Source organism: Sinohyriopsis cumingii, chromosome 5 (genome assembly GCF_028554795.1).
Source record: "Sinohyriopsis cumingii isolate HCF-2022 chromosome 5, ASM2855479v2, whole genome shotgun sequence".
Lineage (NCBI taxonomy): Eukaryota > Metazoa > Mollusca > Bivalvia > Unionida > Unionidae > Sinohyriopsis > Sinohyriopsis cumingii.
This window is the reverse complement of record NC_142965.1, coordinates 22,396,538-22,416,674: the sequence shown is the minus strand read 5'-3', so window position 1 is coordinate 22,416,674 and position 20,137 is coordinate 22,396,538.

Here is a 20,137-nt window from a genome sequence, read left to right as displayed (position 1 = left end):
TGGATCCACCATATTTAATTCATTATTTGTCAAAACGCTAAGTGACTCTACTACAGTTAATTCATTAGTTGTCATAAAAGCTAAGTGGCTCCACCATAATCAATCATTATTTGTCAATAAAGCTAAATGACCCCACAGTAGTTAATTGTTTAATTGTGAAAAAAGAAATAAAGATTTTTTTAAAAAATTGTCGCGGTGTGTGTGTTTGTATGTCTGTGCAGACGAAGAAGGTCGGGTAATCAGAGACCTACAAGTTCTTGTGATTGTCGGGCAAATGTAGAATTTTGCTTTAATACACAACTTCTCGTTGTGAAGACGAGGATAACCGACCTCCTTTTTCGGCTCGATTAATTATTGGTACATATTTTAAGAGGGGCTGCGAGTGGCCGAGTGGTCTAAAGCGCTCTCCGTTACGGATCGCTGCTATCTCACCTCTGTCTGCGCTGGTTCGAGTCTCGGATTCAGCCAGTGTGGGTATGTGAGAAAGCTTGCCGGTAGCGTCTCGTGGGTCGGTTGTTCTTTCCAGGGATTTCCCGGGTTCTTCCTCCACCATTAATACATGATGCCATGTATACACTATCATGTGCTGAAAAATGGCGTAAAACCCAACAACAACAACAACAACATATTTTAAGAAGCATTTTCAATGCCCGTTTTGCACGAGTTTGTTCTCTGCTCTACACGTTTGTTGAACATACTTGTCGTAAGAATATTAGACTAAAGTAAATCGTACACAACTAATGCAGCTAGATTAAACTTATGACTGAGGTCCCTCGATGCATATTCAGCGAATTTAATCAAACTAATATCGCACTGTATTGAAGGTTTTGAAAATTCTGAAGTCAATCTGTATTGACATCACATAGACTAATATACATGCATGGCAACACAGAAACCCTACTGGATACTAATGTAATGCATGGCAACACAGAAACCCTACTGGATACTAATGTAATGCATGGCAACACAGAAACCCTACTGGATACTAATGTAACAACTTTATACTTCGTCGTTGTGCAATTGTCATCGTCTAGCCTGCAATAATACCCTTTCCGTTTTCTGCTATGTTGGGAAAGAAACCGTGAATGCGCCGCCATTGAGAGCAACATTCCCAACTACTTATGTTCGCATGGCACAATAAGGCGCGGAAGGAGATAAAGTAACACGGAACATTGTGTGTGTTTTCTGTGAACACATATATGCACTTCACAAAGTATCACCAATCCTATCAAATTGATGTCAATTCCTAAAACCCTAATCCTAATAATATCTAATCGTACAACTGTATCTGAAATTATTTCTCTAATTGAGGAATTGGCCGAGCGATGTTCAGAGTGACCCAGCCAACTGAAACTACTGTGACAAAAAGGCTGCATGCCCCACGTAGATAGACATGAGTCAGTAATTTTAGTAGTGCACCAGTTGTCACTTTACCGCTACAGCTAATCAGACGTGCGCTGTCAGACATATTTTGTGCGTACCGGAGTTGGAGGAGACACTCACACTGGTGCTGGTACAAATCCTGGAGTCATACAAATCTTAGTATTATTTTTAGTTATGCAGTATAAAGTCCTTATTTAGACACTTATACATATTCTATACATGTAACCATTTTAGTCCAAAATCAAATATAAAATTTAATTACAGTTCTTTAAATGTATTTTATATTTTTGTAAGTTTGCAGGTTCGAAGTCGATGCGGCGTTTGCTCTTGCTAACTTCTGAACATGTTTATATATCGATCTTAATCAGTCTCTTTATATATCGATCTTAATCAATAACTCCATATATCGATCTTAATCAATCTCTTTATATATCGATCTTAATCAATCTCATTATGTATCGATCTTAATCAATCTCTTTATATATCGATCTTAATCAATCTCATTATATATCGGTCTTAATCAATCTCATTATGTATCGATCTTAATCAATCTCTTTATATATCGATCTTAATCAATCTCTATAAATCGATCTTAATCTTATCTCTAGAGCAAATGTATGTTTTTCCTGTTTGCTGTAAACTCATATTTAACTGACCTATCTTTCTATTTTCCACGCTCTATGTATCCATGTATGTATACTGACCTATCTTTCTATTTTCCACGCTCTATGTATCCATGTATGTATGTATGTATGTATGTATGTATGTATGTATGTATGTATGTATGCATGCATGCATGCATGCATGCATGCATGCATGTATGTTTGTATGTATGTATGTATGTATGTATGTATGTATGTATGTATGTATGTATGAGGCGTGCTTGAGTTCTACCTAATTTAGTTACCCCACCCCCATTCGATAAATCCTGAAGCCAATGCTAATAAGAACATAAAGATTTGCTTTAGGGCGTAAGCCTATCAACAGTTTTTCATTGAAAGATGTAGAGGTTTTGGGTATGTGCCTATCAATAGTTTTACATTGACAGTTGTGGCGGTCTTGGGTATGTGCCTATCAACAGTTTTTCATTGAAAGATGTGGAGGTTTTTGGGTATGTGCCTATCAACAGTTTTACATTGACAGATGTGGAGGTCTTGGGTATGTGCCTATCAACAGTTTAACATTGACAGTTGTGGCGTTCTTGGGTATGTGCCTATCAACAGTTTTACATTGACAGATGTGGTGGTCTTGGGTATGTGCCTATCAACAGTTTTACACTGACAGATGTGGAGGTCTTAGGTATGTGTCTATCAACAGTTTTACACTGACAGATGTGGAGGTCTTGGGTATGTGTCTATCAACAGTTTTACACTGACAGATTTGGAGGCTTGGGTATGTGCATATCAACAGTTTTACATGGACAGATTTGGAAGTCTTGGGTATGTGCCTATGAAAAGTTTTACATTGACATATTTGGAGGTCTTGGGTATGTGCCTATGAACAGTTTTACAGTGACAGATGTGGAGGTCTTGGGTATGTGCCTATTAACAGTTTTACATTGACATATTTGGAGGTCTTGGGTATGTGCCTATGAACAGTTTTACAGTGACAGATGTGGAGGTCATGGGTATGTGCCTATGAACAGTTTTACATTGACATATTTGGAGGTCTTGGGTATGTGCTTATCAACAGTTTTAAATTGACCGATGTGGCGGTTTGTATATGTGCCTATCAACAGTTTTACAATGAAAAAAGTGAAAGGTTTCATTTTTAACTATAGGTCCTGAATCGCAAACCATGAAATTGTCCAGCAACTAGTTCTATCATATTATAATCATAAAGGCCTTTAAATACAGTACCCCCATACTACACTAGCGATTGGCATTACCTTGTGAAAAAGTTTGTACCAAGAGATACTTGCGGAGCTAATAGAAGGCAGACTCTCTCAATGGTAATTACTCCAAACCAGCGGAATTATATTGTTCCTGAAGGATATTAATCGTGCTATTTTGGCCACATACCTCCCTGACAATATAAACAAATTTGTTTATCAGATGCAAATTTACCAACGTTTCTTTGATAATATCGACATCTCCCTCAATAACATGCACACAAACTTTACTAGCGAAGTTCACGTAGACGTGATAACAAGCAGAATTTATTCTGATAATATAAAACAGAGTGCTTTTTCATGGATGCATCCTCCCTGATGGATGATAACATCAACATTATGTGTAACAGTAACATTTGCTTTCAACTGTTTTGGGAAGCATGTTAAGGAAGAATGCTGGTGGAGTAAAAATATAGATTAAAATATAAAGCTTTGGCAAACTGTTAGCATTAATCGGAGTGAAAGGAATCTAGCTTATATAGGCATCAATCTATTTAATTGCACAAGACTGCAAAGCGGCAAAAGGATTATTAAGTACAGAATTTAGGAATGTATCCCCTGTCTTTCTATGTCCCTAAAAAGTAATTTGAAATAGATTATTTAGAGATCCTCGATTGTTTCGCTTCTTGAAAACTCTTAAACACCGTATAATTTTCTTGCTTAATAAATTTCAGCCAATGCAAGTTAATGAGCATATCTGTCTAAGGTATTTCTTTATAAGATTCTAGATGTAAACTGAAGCGCAAAGAGCAATGGAGAGATTTACGGCCATCAATGATTGGTCTATAGTTCCATCAAGTTTCGTATGCTTTAAGTTATCATATTTGTTTTGTATCACGCACTGAATCTCTTGTTACATACCACATGGGATTATATCACGCACTGTATCTCATGTTACATACCACATGGGGATCTGTCACACATTGTATCTCCTGTTACAAACCACGTGAGGATATATCACACACTGTATCTCCTGTTACATACCACATGGGGATATATCATACACTTAGGAAAAGTCCCACGTCCTCTTAGCACCTTGGATTTGCACCAGAGGCATAATGTCCCAAAATTCAGATTAACAACTTTACGTAAGGAATGAGCGTTGGAACGATTTATAAATTATGAAACAAGTAAAGTGAACGGATGTAACCTAATACTAAAAACTTTACCTTACACAAAAATTATATAAAGAGTCTTGTTATACAAATAATTCATTCTTGATTTATATCAGTCAGTGGGAATCCATGATCAGAGTTTTTTTTGCAGTTGTGTTCAAATATATTTAATAAAGAATTATTTATTTAATGTTTTAATTGGAATTACTAAGAGCTCGTTGAATTTAGATTAACACATTATGTTGGAATTAATGAGAACTCATTTAAAGACATTCTGGATTACATCACAGTGGTACATCATGACATTCAAGATTATTTGAATTTATTCGGAACACTCTATACTTTTTGACTTTATGACATTTATGATTATTTGGGATTTAGTTCACAATACTGTACGTGTTTCTTAAACGTTCACCTTGTAACTTAAAGAAATAAATTTATTTATGATTTTACAAAGTTTTTTGCTGTCGTATCTTTCCGTTACATAGTTTAAGACCCAGAGACCTAAGAATATCTTCATTGCTTATGAGTATTCATGTAGATAGTGGCCATAATATTATATTTCTACCCTTACTGTTGATACTACCACCAATACTGCTACTTTTGCACTTTAACTACTACTACTATCAATATTACAACTACTACTGCTGCTGCTGCTGTTGTTGCATCCAGCCTTTGTTTTATCTACTGGCGAGTTGAATCCATTTTCTTTAATTCGCTATACTTATTATGGAACGCTGGAGCGTCCTCTTTAGATTGGTGATTTACATGCGGGTTTTTTAGGGGTAGGTTTTATTTCCTGAAGTAAAAGACTACTTCCTCGTTGAACTGTCTTACTCAGTTTCATACGGAAAGTTTCAGCTTTTAAGAAAAGTGCATGCTCTATAAGGAACTAACAGTAATCTGCCTCGAATATTTTCACACAGACTTGGACCTTATAGTGTATTTTTAAATAAATCGGCATCGGCTAAATAGATTTGTGGAAATTTTCAGTATTAATTTTACCAGCTAAAATTAGTGATCACTGTTATCGACGTTTTCTTAAAGTTTAATATGAATTCTTTATTGCGTCTGATTCAGATTGTCGAAAAGCGTGAAATTAAAATTGTGTTTTTAATTTTGAAATGCCGAAAATTGAACGTAAAGAAAATCCAATGCATATCTATGTGATATTTCTCTTGCCTGACAATAGAGCATGACTAAGAGTAATAGACTAACGATACGACGCCTCGACTAACGACACGACACCTCGACTAACGACACGACGCCTCGACTAACGACACGACGCCTCGACTAACGACACGACGCCTCGATGTCTGAGATGTTATTTGCAAGTAGACCTCGAGATGTTTTCACGTTCATTTCTGCGTTCATAAAACATTATTTTGTGATGTCGCCGATGAGATGAAATCGTTTTAATGCACATTATTGTCTTGTGCAACGAGTAAAGCAGTTTGGATCCGATATCTTTAAACCAGAACATAAAGCAAGTAATTTGTTCTGTAATGGTGTCGTAGGGCTTCGTCCGTGTGTTCCATTGTGTAAATGAGTAAAAACTATCAAATTGTGAGATATATATATATATATATATATATATATATATATATATATATATATATATATATATATATATATATATATATATATATATATATATATATATTATATCAGAATTTGATTTGGCTATCATAACCATTATTATGGTCATCGTCATAACCATCATCGTCGTAATGAAGTTGCTGAAGCAAACTACCGGTTATGTCAGGGACCGACCATTTACCTTTTGATATAAAGAAAACCACAAAATATCTTCCTGTGATCATTAAATAGCCGGTCCCCAACTCTCGGTACTTAGTCAAAATTGAACTCACACGTATTCTTTTATGGAGGCTGGTAATACATTAAATAGAAACAATATAAATATAATGGCATTGTTTTCAACTGACCAGTCTGGCTGGTGATTTAGAAAGGGTCGTATGACGTTTTATCTGTTGCCTTTGTAAGTTATCTGGTAATTTGAAAATTGTTGGCTTCACGGGTTAAGGGTCGAGGCAAGAGTTCGAGGAGATTTGTTTTTAATTCTATAAACAGCTGGCATCCGACAATACATCACCGAGCTGGACTGGCTTATGGTCACATGATTTCATTGCTAATTTCCAAATGATCGTCGACAAATGTATTTAACCCCCATTTTAAAAATGTCTGCAGCAGATGACAGTATTGTGCAAATTGTTCATGAACGTGACATCTGCTCGCATAGATAGAATCTTCCTTTTCCACACATTTTTTGACTCTTCATCAGAGATATACTTAATATTTAAAGCTGAGCACCCTCCGATCGTCTGTAATGTTATGATGGACATATTACAATTGCACAAGATTGATGCACCATTGTATACATTGTAATAGATACATGCATCTTCTCTAGCGAGACTGGCAAAATTGTACCTCTGGCGGGGACTCGAATGTAAACTTGTTACGTCATAGCCATCTTTTACTAATGCACCCATTTTAAGCCTTGAAAGACTAGAGATTTCTTTCATTAGTATTGATTCATGTTTCAATATTTTGCACGTGTCCTCTTGGATTTTCTAAAGTAGTAATTTTATTACTGTTTATGCGACAAATCAAAGTCACCGTTAAAGTTTTGTACTGAGTGTTTGTGCGGATGTTTGAACAAATCATATAAACGGTGTTGGTGGTATATACCATTGAAGGGACTCATGTGGGACACCGTGTCCCCATAATTTTGCATTTCCTTTGTTCTGGTAAACTACTTTAGCATGAAAACATTTGTACACAACTTAATTGATGTAAATACACTTAGATATAAAGAGGACATATACGATTTAGGCAAAAAGTAAATGTAAACGAGATACGGTGTGACATTTATTTTTACATAACCAGTGTTCTATGAAATATTGACATTCAAAATGACATTTTTATATAAGAATAGACCCCTTTTCTTTTATTAGTTTCCAGGAATGCTGCTAGTATGACAGTTTTACAATAATACTCAAAGGTTCATTTTCTTTGATTAGTTTCCAGTAATTGTTGCTAGTATGACAGTTTTACGACAATCACCTAGAGGACCATCTTCTTTGCTTAGTTTCCAGTAATTGTTGCTAGTATGACAATTTTACAACAATTACTCAACCGTGCAATTGTCGTCTTTTTGATTTTTCTAATACTGACCTGATTTCTGTGAATAATAAACATAAAGATCTAAAAAGAGTTGGGATATTTTTGCTAGTTTGAAATACAAAGGAGGACATGCATTACAGTGTGGAAGGGTGAGTCAAATTCATCTTGGAATAAAAACAAATATCGGAGTGTTTAACGTGTACTGCTTATTTTCTTAGTACTGGTTTCTGCAGCATCATTTAGATTTTGTGCTCGTGCTTTCGATAGTAATACCGTAGAAAAGTACATGTTGGGCATCATAATGAATTATATAATTCAATAGTAATACCGTATAAATGTACATGTTGGGCATCATAAATGAATTATATAATTTTATCGAAATTTGAGACCTTTTACAACTACCGCCATTGACATGTTATTCAGATACAAAAATGCTTATTTTTGGCGTTTTCTTGTTTTGTGTTCGGTGTGTGGGTGGGTCTGGGGAATATATTTCATAAATCTCAGAAACAAAGTGGATGTGGAATCAGAGTAACCAGGCCAGTTCTTCCAGATAACCGCAGATAATAAATAAATAAATAATAAGGCTGAGAAGAAATGAGGTTTGTTTATGTTCCTAATTTTCTAATGTAATTTTTCATTATGTTTCCCTGTAAACTTGCTTCAAAAGGTTCCGAGATAGAGAATAAACATCCATGAACTTGGAAGATATAAGATGAAAATCCTATGGCGACAAAAACTGCGAAACTCATGCTAAATGTATGTTTAGGGTAAATTTTGCAATAAAAACCACAGGCTTGAACAATAATTAATATCTATAAATCACAGTTAATGCACAACTCGTGCTGCTGGAAACCTGCGATAACATAAAATATATTACTATGTGAACAGTAATGGCCTGTTCATGCATCTTACATATTCATTCCTATATCATGTGTTTCTCACGAAAATCTTATATGTTAGTGCACTGGCATAGAGAGCTGGAATTATCACCAGTAGGAGTGAAGAGATGACGACAACGATGCTAATATTGATAGAAATACGATTAAAATAATAATTTGTGACGGTAGACATCAAATATCTCTCCAGTCATTCATATAATTGAAGTGTCAGCTAAGGAACTGAGGGAACGACAATCAATAATGTCCCATTTTTCTCCTGGTTTAGGGACGTATTATTTTGATAGGTATTCCTTGTTAGAAGTAAACATCTAATACAATCTAAAAATGGGACGCATTTGTTCGGGGTATCGTCGTGTGTCAGGATTTCAATAAATTCTCAACAATTACCCGTGACCAATAAATCTGTCCCAATAATGTGTTTAAATAACATGCATACACGTTCTGCAAGAGTTAGTAAAGGACCCACTGTCAACAAAAACAAGAACATCAATAATAATAATAATAATAATAATAATAATAATAATAATAATAATAATGATAATAATAATAATAATACTAACAATAATAATAATAATAATAACAATAGTTGTTGTTGTTGTTGATGCGATACCTCTTATTTAATGATACTGTTCAAACATTTTGGATGTTGCATACTCGAATTTAAAAAATCACAAATATTTTGGAAAGCCTGAAGATAAAATAAATGTTTGAGAAGTTCAGTTTGTTTTTCTGGTTATTCTGCAACATTTTAGTCATTCTTTATATACAATTGTTTTAAGAGTATGACCAGACAAGAATAAATATGATAAAATAATGAAATGTCCCGTGTCTGCTTTGTGTTGTATTTTCACTTTTATAAACCTACTGAATATTGATTTGAGAGAAACGCTATATAAAAAGCCTTCATTAGACAGCTATCAGTAATACGTTTTTGAGCTCACTTTGCACCTTAGTCAGTTTCTTCTCAGTATGCATGTTTCAGGTGTTGATTGTAATTCAAAAGTATATTAAAGGTTTCTGCAGTTTAATTGGTTTCACATACTGTTGTATTCGTTGTGATGATGCTTTATTGGTTTTACATATTGTTTCATTGGTTTCATCTGTTTTTGTTTGGCTTCATAATTTGTTTATTGGTTTCACATATTGTTCTATTTGTTTCACATGTTTTATTGATTTCACATGTTTTATTGATTTCACATATTGTTTATTGGTTTCACATATTGTTTATTGGTTTCACATGTTGTTTTATTTGTTTTACATGTTTTATTGATTTCACATATTGTTTATTGGTTTCACACGTTGTTTTATTTGTTTCACATGTTTTACTGATTTCACATAATGTTTATTTGTTTCACATATTGTTTATTAGTTTCACATGTTGCGTTATTGGTTTCACATAAAATATTGACAACTCTTCATCGGTTAAATATGATCATGGAGTAAAGAATGGAAATACCTTTAGAATTTATGCATTGATCACTTCATGGCAGATTCATGCAGAGAGTGAACGACTTCTTCTGACTGCTCTAGTCCATGAAAAAAAGTGTGGGATATGGTGGGATATTGCGAATCATATGAATTAATAATATTCTAGCAGAGTGAATTCTCTGCATAGAGGTAATCATTGAATGTGCACATTGTTCATATGTATAGCCAGGTGGTCTTGATACAAAGATTCCTCTTATTGGGATATCTAAGAGATAAAGATGGAAGGACTGCAAGAGTAGCAAGAGAAAGAACAATGCAGAAATCTTAGCAAAGAGAAATCAGACCATGCATAAGACTGAACAAGCATAGCGAAAATATGGCATGGTGCCGAGTTTATTCTTCTTGACTGTCGTAATTCTCTCGAATTTTGAGATTTTCTTCGAAACCATTTTGGGAATTGTTTCAGACTTTATAGACATGTTTTTTTTCCATGCCTAACTGAAGCAGTTTCTCACATAAATAGAGAATAAAATTAACAGCATCTTTGGGAGGGATGGAACTGAGATGGTTTTCACCTATCTAAAGATAAACGATGTCAGAGATTCGCTCCCACTGGTAAATGTCACGGAGCACTCGACAGACAATAAAGAAGACTATAAAAATCGCTCGAGGCGAAACACAAGATTGTATCGACTTATATAGATCAGCATGGTAAGTGAGAAAAAAAGCAAGTGCTGCCCATATTTAAGACTAGACATATGCTCTCGTCTAAATCTGCGCAAGCACGGTTTAGAGAGAAAAGAAAAACACCCACGAAATGCAAGCATGGTTATGAGGGAGAAGAAAAACACCAGCGACATGCAAACATGGTTATGAGAGAAAAGAAAAACACCCACAACGTGCAAGCATACAACGAAATATAAGATAGTCTTTATCTTCATTTTACTTGTTGGAAGTTTATACATGCATCTCTCGTAACCACAATTAAAGAAAAAACAGTAGCACAAAAGGAGCAATAAAAGAACCAAAAATGAATGGCTACAAAATAGAAACTACTTTTGATTATTATAATAAACAAAAATATATATACAACCAGTATACAACTTATAAAGAAAGAAACATAAATGCTGTCCTTACAAGAAAACAGAAGCAAACACACAGTATAGCTTGACACAGCAAACATAGGACCGTAGGAGATTTCTGGGAAAGATTACAGAAACGAGTGGCGGGAAGGAAACCGGCCCAAAAATATCTGTCTGGCAGAAAGTACGACCCCCACAAATACTCAAAACAGAGGGAACATTGTAGGACCAAACCGTATCTGTCGAAAGGTACCCATAGCGAAATATCACCCCATAACTGGAACCAAATCTAAAATATTTGTTTGAAAAGTCCATTTGATTGTGTACTGAGATACAACACTACATACCATTTGGGCTACATATACATAAAAAAAGCCTTTAAATATTTTCGGCAATAAGGCGGGACACCTCAGTGGATACCAGCTAACATAGCTGGGAGCTAACTAGGGGACCACAAATAAAGTCACGTTCATTTACATGCGATAATACATACTGAAATTCTGTTTTGTGTAGATACCATAGTTGCAAGGCTCTTTTGTGTAGATACCATCATTGCAATGCTCTTTTGTGTAGATACCATTATTACAAGGCTGAGTTGTGTAGATACCATCACTGTAATGCTGTTTTGTGTAGATACCATCATTGCAAGGTTCTTTTATGCAAATACTAGCATTGCAAGGCTGTTTTTCGTCGATACCATTATTGCAAGTATGTATTGTACAGATACCATTATTGCAAGTCTGTTTTGTACAGATACCATTATTGCAAGTCTGTTTTGTACAGATACCATTATTGAAAGTCTGTTTAGTGTAGATACCATTATTGCAAGGTCGTTTAGTTTTTTTAAAAAAAATAGTAAATGAGAGCATGTTTTAAAACAAAAAGCCTATTTCCCACAAACTGATGGTCAATTGTGCTCAAAATTTACATATGTAATGAATACAGGGATCCCTATAGATTGAATGCATATCCTACTTTAGGCCGCATGTCTTTATAATCAACATGCTTTGGGCAGTGTTAAATAAGGTTTCTGAAACTTCAGTGCAAGCAAATTATGTAGCAAAAAAATCAAAACACTTGCAAAGTCTGCCTTGATAATTTCGTGCAATATCGCTCAGAAACTCCTCGTTCATACTTTATCGTACAGATGTAATAACCCAGAAATTATTAATTTTTTTTCATTACTGCAACAAGTGCAAAACACACTACCAAGTTAGTAGCGATATGCACTATTAGGACTCTGAGGTCTTAAACTAAGTAACAAGAAAGAGCAAAAACCAAACGTCTTATAAAATTCAACAAATAATTTATTTTCTTTGAATGCAAAGTTAAAATTTTAAACGAACTTACAGTATTGTGAATTAAATCCCAAATAGTCCTAAAAGTTCTAGCTCAAGTCCTAATGTATGAAGTTCCAAATGAATTCTGATATTAAATATGTTAACGTTCCTGTATTCTCGAACTTACTAATGTTCTAGTGACAAGGAGTGTTGTTAGAGTCTTTCGATATATCACAATAATATAATCCAAATAGTCTTGTCTGAGTTCACTATAATTCAGTTAATGTTTCGGTCAAAGATTGTTACTGAGCACTTTGTAATTCCAGTGAATATAAATTCAAAACAAAATTAATCCACCCAAATCAAAACTGGACACAACAGTAAAAATGATTCTGCTTCAGGTGTTATAGAAATAATGAGTAATTTTAAGAAAAACAAGATTACTTAACCCTGTACTTGGCCTAGGCTGTGATTACTATTTTCTGAAAATGCTATGTCACTTAATGGAATTTTCCACTTTTTGAAGAGTCTAATAGCAGAGTCAAGACTGCCTCTTTTAACTCAAATTCAGGCAAACATGTTTAAATTAATAATAACCTGAGTACTTAATCCACAATCATATAGGAAGTTTTCGCTTTGTATTCTGTTCTATACAAAATAAATGTTACTAGTTAAGTACACTTTCAACTTGATTTTGGACTAGGTCATGTACGCAATACAGATATACATAACATACGTTCATTAGGAAAAGCGACAAAATAGTGCAAATTACACACACACACACACACACACACACACACACACACACACACACACATGATATAAATGCGCTTCAGTTGATGAATTAGAGAGGTTAGACAGTTTTTGATTTTTTACCAGTTAATTATACATGATCTTGTTCTACATGCTGAGAGAATGCCAACACTGACTGACATTGAATTTGAGTCGCATATCAGCCTTCGACCATTTACGACTATGCATACGCAAGACCTACACTCTTGGCACAATGTCCGTTTCTAGCCAAATTAGAAATCAGAATTTAGTCCTTAGATTGTACGTAATATTCATGAGAAATGTAATCCAGTATAAGTTACCCTTTCAGTAATTTAGTGTTCGTGCTGATGTTTCAAGTTCTTGCTGAAATTATTATTTTGTTTTAAACAGATCCAAATTTTTAAAGAGCTTGATCGCAAGAGGTTTTCGAAGCCATGAACACACCATACAGCCATCCTTATTTGAAGCAGCTGGTCCCTGGTGGCTCAACACATCGTTTGACTGCTTTTGGAACTGTACACCTCCATCCAACAAAGGTCCTAGCCAGGCTGTCAGCTTCTACTTCAACCTTCCATCAATTGTACTTTGTTCCCTCCAACCACTGCTACGGTGGTGGTTGGAGTGTCCGCCTCTGTCGCGGGTTCTAACCCCGGTCCAGTCATACAAAATACTCAGCATTAAAATGTTAGTCTTAGGACAGGTCGACCTGGGTTTAGGATAATGTGACTGAGTGGGACATGATACTACATGTATGTGGCATGATCCCTCAGTGCAAGACATCACAATAAACTGCCACACTGCAGACATCGTAGAAATATGACTGGAAAATTGTTACAGCTACGTTAAAAATCTAGATCACATAACACTCCCCCCACCACTTGACTTTCTTCGAAGAGCTGGTCCGTGGGAGCTATTGCGACTGAAGCCCAGTCCTCATGGATAACTCCTTGCCTTGCTATTTCTTTTGGGCCTCCGATGGGGGAGTAGGTCGACTTCTTACTTCGCGGAACGACTCCGTATGAGGCAGTTACTCCATGTCCTTCTTCTGCTGTTGAAGCTCGATGTTGTAATAGGGTGATCTCACATGGCACCTGAGTATTCCGAGGAAACCGCAAGCTGCCCAATCCCCTCTTCATCTACGACGGCTGGAATCGTGCCGATGTTCGCTCTCTGACGCAGTTGGCAAACTGGAATGTGAACGAATGATAATGTGTCTGCACTACGGTTGCCACTGGAATATAAAAGATACTATATGATCCCAGAAAGACAACTTCCTGGGAACCTTCATAGTCTTATTTCTGAGATACAATATTTTTTAAATTCTGTCCAGTGTAACAATTTCCGTTTCTTTTAATACAAAAAGTACAAAATGCTGAAAGCATAAATTCTATATTTATATCCAAATATCCTTTCTCCTTATACACACCTTTGTAACATGCAATTTGCAGCAGACTTTTCTAAAGGTGAAAATTTGCTTATAAAATATTTCCTAATGAGTTAATTAATTCTAGATTACACCTTCATTATTTAACTCTATTTTAAGCAATTTTTACCTACTAAACGAGCGATACATTGCACAACAAATGTTCGTAAAACTAAATGATTGACTGTAAGTAGGATTTTAATACCAATAATTTATTGTAAGTCTAAAAACACATCAATTCAACTAATAATCGTTTCCTTGTGTTATTAGTGTCAGCAGCAAGTTTTAACATTCAACACAGCGAGACCAGAGTCAGCTAATTATAACACCGTACATTCTCCACTGTAAGACCAGAGTTAGTTAATAACCACATCATACATTCTCCACTGTAAGACCAGAGTGAGTTAATGATAACACCATATATTCCCCACTGTGAAGCTAGAAGGGAGTTAATGACCACACCATATATTCCCTACTGTGTGTCCAGGGTGATTAAATGTTAACACCATTCATTGTATGTGTGCATGTGTGTGTGTGTGTGTGTGTGTGTGTGTTCACCAAGCGCCTGATTCCAACTGACCCGTTCTTTATACTTTCGCTAAATTCATTATGAGTTGACCCGAATCGAACTTTTGTAAGTCTCAATTTATTTTAAATTCTTTTCACGATGTATCGCTAGAGATATGACGATGTGGGTAGTCTAATAAATGCGGGAAAAAAAACCCCACAGCAATCTTATTCAGCTTGGCGTATTAATGGTGCTGACGTAAGTGCTTATGGAGTTGTTGTTATATAAGTCACTAAGAACTTTCTTGACATCAGAGTCCGCCTTTCACTCTCGACCAATTCGCAGGCATTGTCATTGATCTGTATATATGATATGACAATGGACATGTTGACTAGCCGTGTATATTCTTTTGCCAAATATATCGATAGTGTAAGTCATCAAAATTTAGAAATAGTGTGTGTGTGTGTGTGTTAACGGGAGACAGAGACAGAACGGTTGATTTTTTTATCAAAGAAAAAAGAAATATTGTCTGTCTGCTTGTCTTGCTCTCTGTCTAGTCACTCTCTGTCTACCTATCCTTCCTTCATTCCATTTTGACATCTGTCGAACAGTCTGTCAATCCATCGGTTTGTTTGTCGATTGGTCCAACTGTCTGTCTTTCGGTGTATACGTCTGTCCGTCTGTCGTTTTTACTAGCTTACATGGATCTAATGCCAATGGAGTTATGGTATAGCCCGCGTCGATTGTCAGCATTTGCTGCTTAGTATCCAGGAGGCCATGTTTTTGATCCAACTTTAATCAGTCATAGAATATACATTTATGACCTCGGTCGAGTCCAGTTATGAGAGTGATCTATGCATATTAACAAGGTGATCTTGCATCTGATTGGCGGACCTTGTTGCCATTGTGAAGGTTATGTTTCTGCGTCGATTTGAATCAAACGTCAATAAATTCTCATTTCATGCGGACCTAGGAAGCGTTCTAAAATGAGAAAAACCAGCGCATATTGTTGAGATGATCGAGCACATGATTCACTGTCCTTAGGAGATAATTTACAAATGTTGTGTTCTCGCCAAACTGTAACACGCCAAGGGTCTTATTGCGCTTCACTACCAAGCTAATCAAACAAGAGGCTGGCTTGAGGTCGATGATTCCCATATTTCACAAGGTTCTGAAGACAACCGTTGCTGTCAACCGAAGAGTTCTAAATGCCATAAAACTACAAGTAATTTTCTTTTTTAACTAATGGTCAAACATTCTCGCGACTATAATATCACACTTTATCGGTTTTTCTTGCTTCTTCTTCTTCATATAATGTATCAATACGCTTTTCGAACCTTAAATTCGTAGATCATGCCACTAACTTTGAAACATGACCCAAACATCTAGTAAACACATTAATTCCTATCTCTAAGTGCTGAACACATATACATGAAAATATCCGTAGAATTCCATGTGTTACGTAATTAGAGACATTCCAACCTACGAAAATAATCCATACTACAATAAAGTCTCGTAAGTAATGTACAGTATAACGACTGCTCATAGAAAATGCCGAATTAAAATGCTGGCAAAATGTCTTCCCAGCACCGACTCCACATAATCAGTCCAATGCTCACTAAAATATGACAAAGCTGAAAAATCGGAGATCAAATACAAACATTACTAAACCTAGATTATTGCAAAAGTACAAATTATTGTTCAGTTATATTGTAAACTGTTACGTTATGTAAACCAATGATTAATAGCATGGCCACTTGGGCCTCTTGCTCTATTTGTATCTCTGCCTTTGTAATCTTCGTCATTTTTTGTATTACCGTATATATGTCTCCATGAATACAACATAATGTACAGCACCATATACCCAAAACTTCCCACTTAATCTAAAGATAATATATTTAATTTCTTTTACTGTTTATACAAATATTTAGTGTGACAGTGACTTAAAAGAAATGTAATAAATTTTGAGACGACAAATTTAATAAATGGACATTGGTATTGATTTATTTCTTGTATTATTGTTGGTCTTAACTAGTTTGGCTATTGGTTTCCTCTAGTGACGTCGACTAGCATGGCTTTAATTTGCCACACGCCTTTCATTCATGGTCATATGTGTATCAGTGTAAATGTTTTGGGAATCAGCATTAGTAGTGTCGTTTTGACGCTGGCAGCTATTATCATAATTTGACCAAATTAATGAAAAGTATTTAAAATGGAATCTTGTTTTGTGTTTATTTTGTTTGACATTTGCTTTGATTGCCACTAATTGTTTACAGTTAGCCGTTTCTCATCCAATTATTTTCCCGGAGGGTCTGGAGCAATTTTTGTGGCTGGATCTTCATAATTTTTCTTCAGGGATGTTTTCTTTGAATCATTTTTGACGATGTCCTTTTTTAATTGAAATTCATCTCACAAGAAGTTTTTTAATCTGCCGCAAAAGAGTAGCGTAAGAATCAGTGATTGCAATTCTTCTTCGTAATTTCTACTCTATCCTCTCCTCCTCCTCTTTCTCTCTCCCTGTCTTTCTGTCTCTGTTACTCTATCTGTCCGTCTGCCTCTGTCTCTTTCTGTCTCTCTGTCTCTGTCTGTCTGTCTGTCTGTCTGTCTGTCTGTCTCTCTCTCTCTCTCTCTCTCTCTCTCTCTCTATATATATATATATATATATATATATAGAGAGAGAGAGAGAGAGAGAGAGAGAGAGAGAGAGAGAGAGAGAGTTAGAGAGAGAGAGTTATGTATTTTTAATTTAATTGTTTGTTCGTTAGCTTCATATTTTTTTATTTCATTATATGCTATTGTACTGTAACATTGTATGCTGGACTTGACCATGTCCAAAACTAAGTTCATTTTTGCTTGACCTGATTAACTTTGTTTTAATTTTTTAATTTAATTTTATGTTAATAACTAATACATAGCTAAATTATTCTCTATGTATATGAGTTTAAAATCAGGATTATTTTTCAGGTAAATAAGAAGGCGTAAATATGTTTATTTAGGTCGGATGTTTGGAAAACGATGCAAAAATCAAGGGTTGGACGTTTGATCCGATGTTGTTTGTTGACAGTATGGATGATAATGATGTACATAATATGTTGCAGATGAAATCATAATTCGATCAGACTTATTTATAAAGTTTAGATAAAATTTAGCTATCACTAAAACATTTTTTTTTGTTTTATAATACTTCCTCAAAAACTGTCAAAATATTAATTGATGATATAAAGAAAACTTTACTCGTCCACTTACCTTTAGCTTATAATATACCAAAAGTTTTTTTATGTTTAATTTATATGAAAATGATTTTCGCATTAGAGATTAGGTTGTATTATAAGAAATGAATCAACACGACACACAAAGAGAACTAGCAAGAAGAAGAAGAAGAGAAGAAGAAAGAAGAAGAGAAGAAGAAATAGTTCAAATAATGATAGAACGTGCGGAAAGAAGAGAAGAATAAATGATTAGAGAACATGTGGAAGAAATAAGAAGAAAAGAACGAGAAAAAATAAAAAGAATAATAAAAAGAGAATACGAGAGGAGATATCGTAATGAAAAGGACGATGAATCAGATGATGATGATAGACTCGAACATGACTATTTTATCTATCTGGAAAGAATGGAAAATTGACGCGTTGAAGAATAAGAATGGAGAGAATATTCAAGAGGTTACAATGAAATATATGAAATAATATTTCCACGCTTGTCAGAGGTAAGTGAACGTTGGATATGATAAGAGAATGAGGAAAAAACATAAATAATATTTAACTATATCTAAAACATTTTTTAATTTGAATTTTATAATCCTTCCTCACCAGCTGGTAAAATGTCAACTGTTGATATATGAAATGTTTAATTATCATGATGATGTAAAGAAAACTGTACTCGTCCACTTACCTTACGATGACATTAAAATAAATATTTCATTGCTACACTACCAAGAGGATATTTGCTACCTTCAGCTAATACTTTTGATCAATAATTAATTTTGTATATTTTTGTTGGCTTATTGGACAATGAAAGTTATCGTACCATGACATTAACTCATCGCTCAATTGCTCAATATAATTAAAGTATTTGCCCACGTCTGATATCATCAGCGAGAGTTTTATTTTACCAAATTTTGAAAAAAAATACCAGAAACTTCATTGTTAACTTCAAATGTTAACGGCTGACCTTTGATTGTTAATGTTTTAATTTTACTGCTGCTTCCAATAGATAACATTACATATTCAAACATTATTTGATAATGTTTAGATATACAGAAGTTTAAGATAATTGCAGCAATACATTGGCAGCAATTTTGTTGTTGCATACTAGTCGAGAAAGATAATGTCAGATATATCACACTTTTGCGACAAACGCTTTGCTTTTACGTTTGGGCAATAACCAAATGCAAACGTGTCTATTCCGTGTTGACAATAACCAAATGCAAATGTGTCTATTCCGTTTTGACAATAACCAAATGCCAACGTGTCTATTCCGTTTGTACAATAACCAAATGCAAACGTGTCTATTCCGTTTGTACAATAACCAAATGCAAATGTGTCTATTCCGTTTGTACAATAACCAAATGCCAACGTGTCTATTCCGTTTGTAAATAACCAAATGTCAACGTGTCTATTCCGTTTGTACAATAACCAAATGCCAACGTGTCTATTCCGTTTTGACAATAACCAAATGCCAACGTGTCTATTCCGTTTTGACAATAACCAAATGCCAACGTGTCTATTCCGTTTTGACAATAACCAAATACTAACGTGTCTATTCCGTTTGTACAATAACCAAATGCCAACGTGTCTATTCCGTTTGTACAATAACCAAATGCCAACGTGTCTATTCCGTTTGTACAATAACCAAATGCCAACGTGTCTATTCCGTTTGTACAATAACCAAATGCCAACGTGTCTATTCCGTTTGTACAATAACCAAATGCCAACGTGTCTATTCCGTTTGTACAATAACCAAATGCCTGCGTGTCTATTCCGTTTGTACAATAACCAAATGCCAACGTGTCTATTCCGTTTTTACAATAATGTTTATCATCAAAATTACTCTTATAAAACTAACTTCTCCATCAAGCGCATATTTGAAATCGTTAAATCCAATAAATTGCTTAACAAAATCACGAGGCAGACCTTTTGCATTTTTTCTTACTTTATTATTGTCCAATACCACGAATACATCTTACTACGCAGTCCGATAAAATGTTT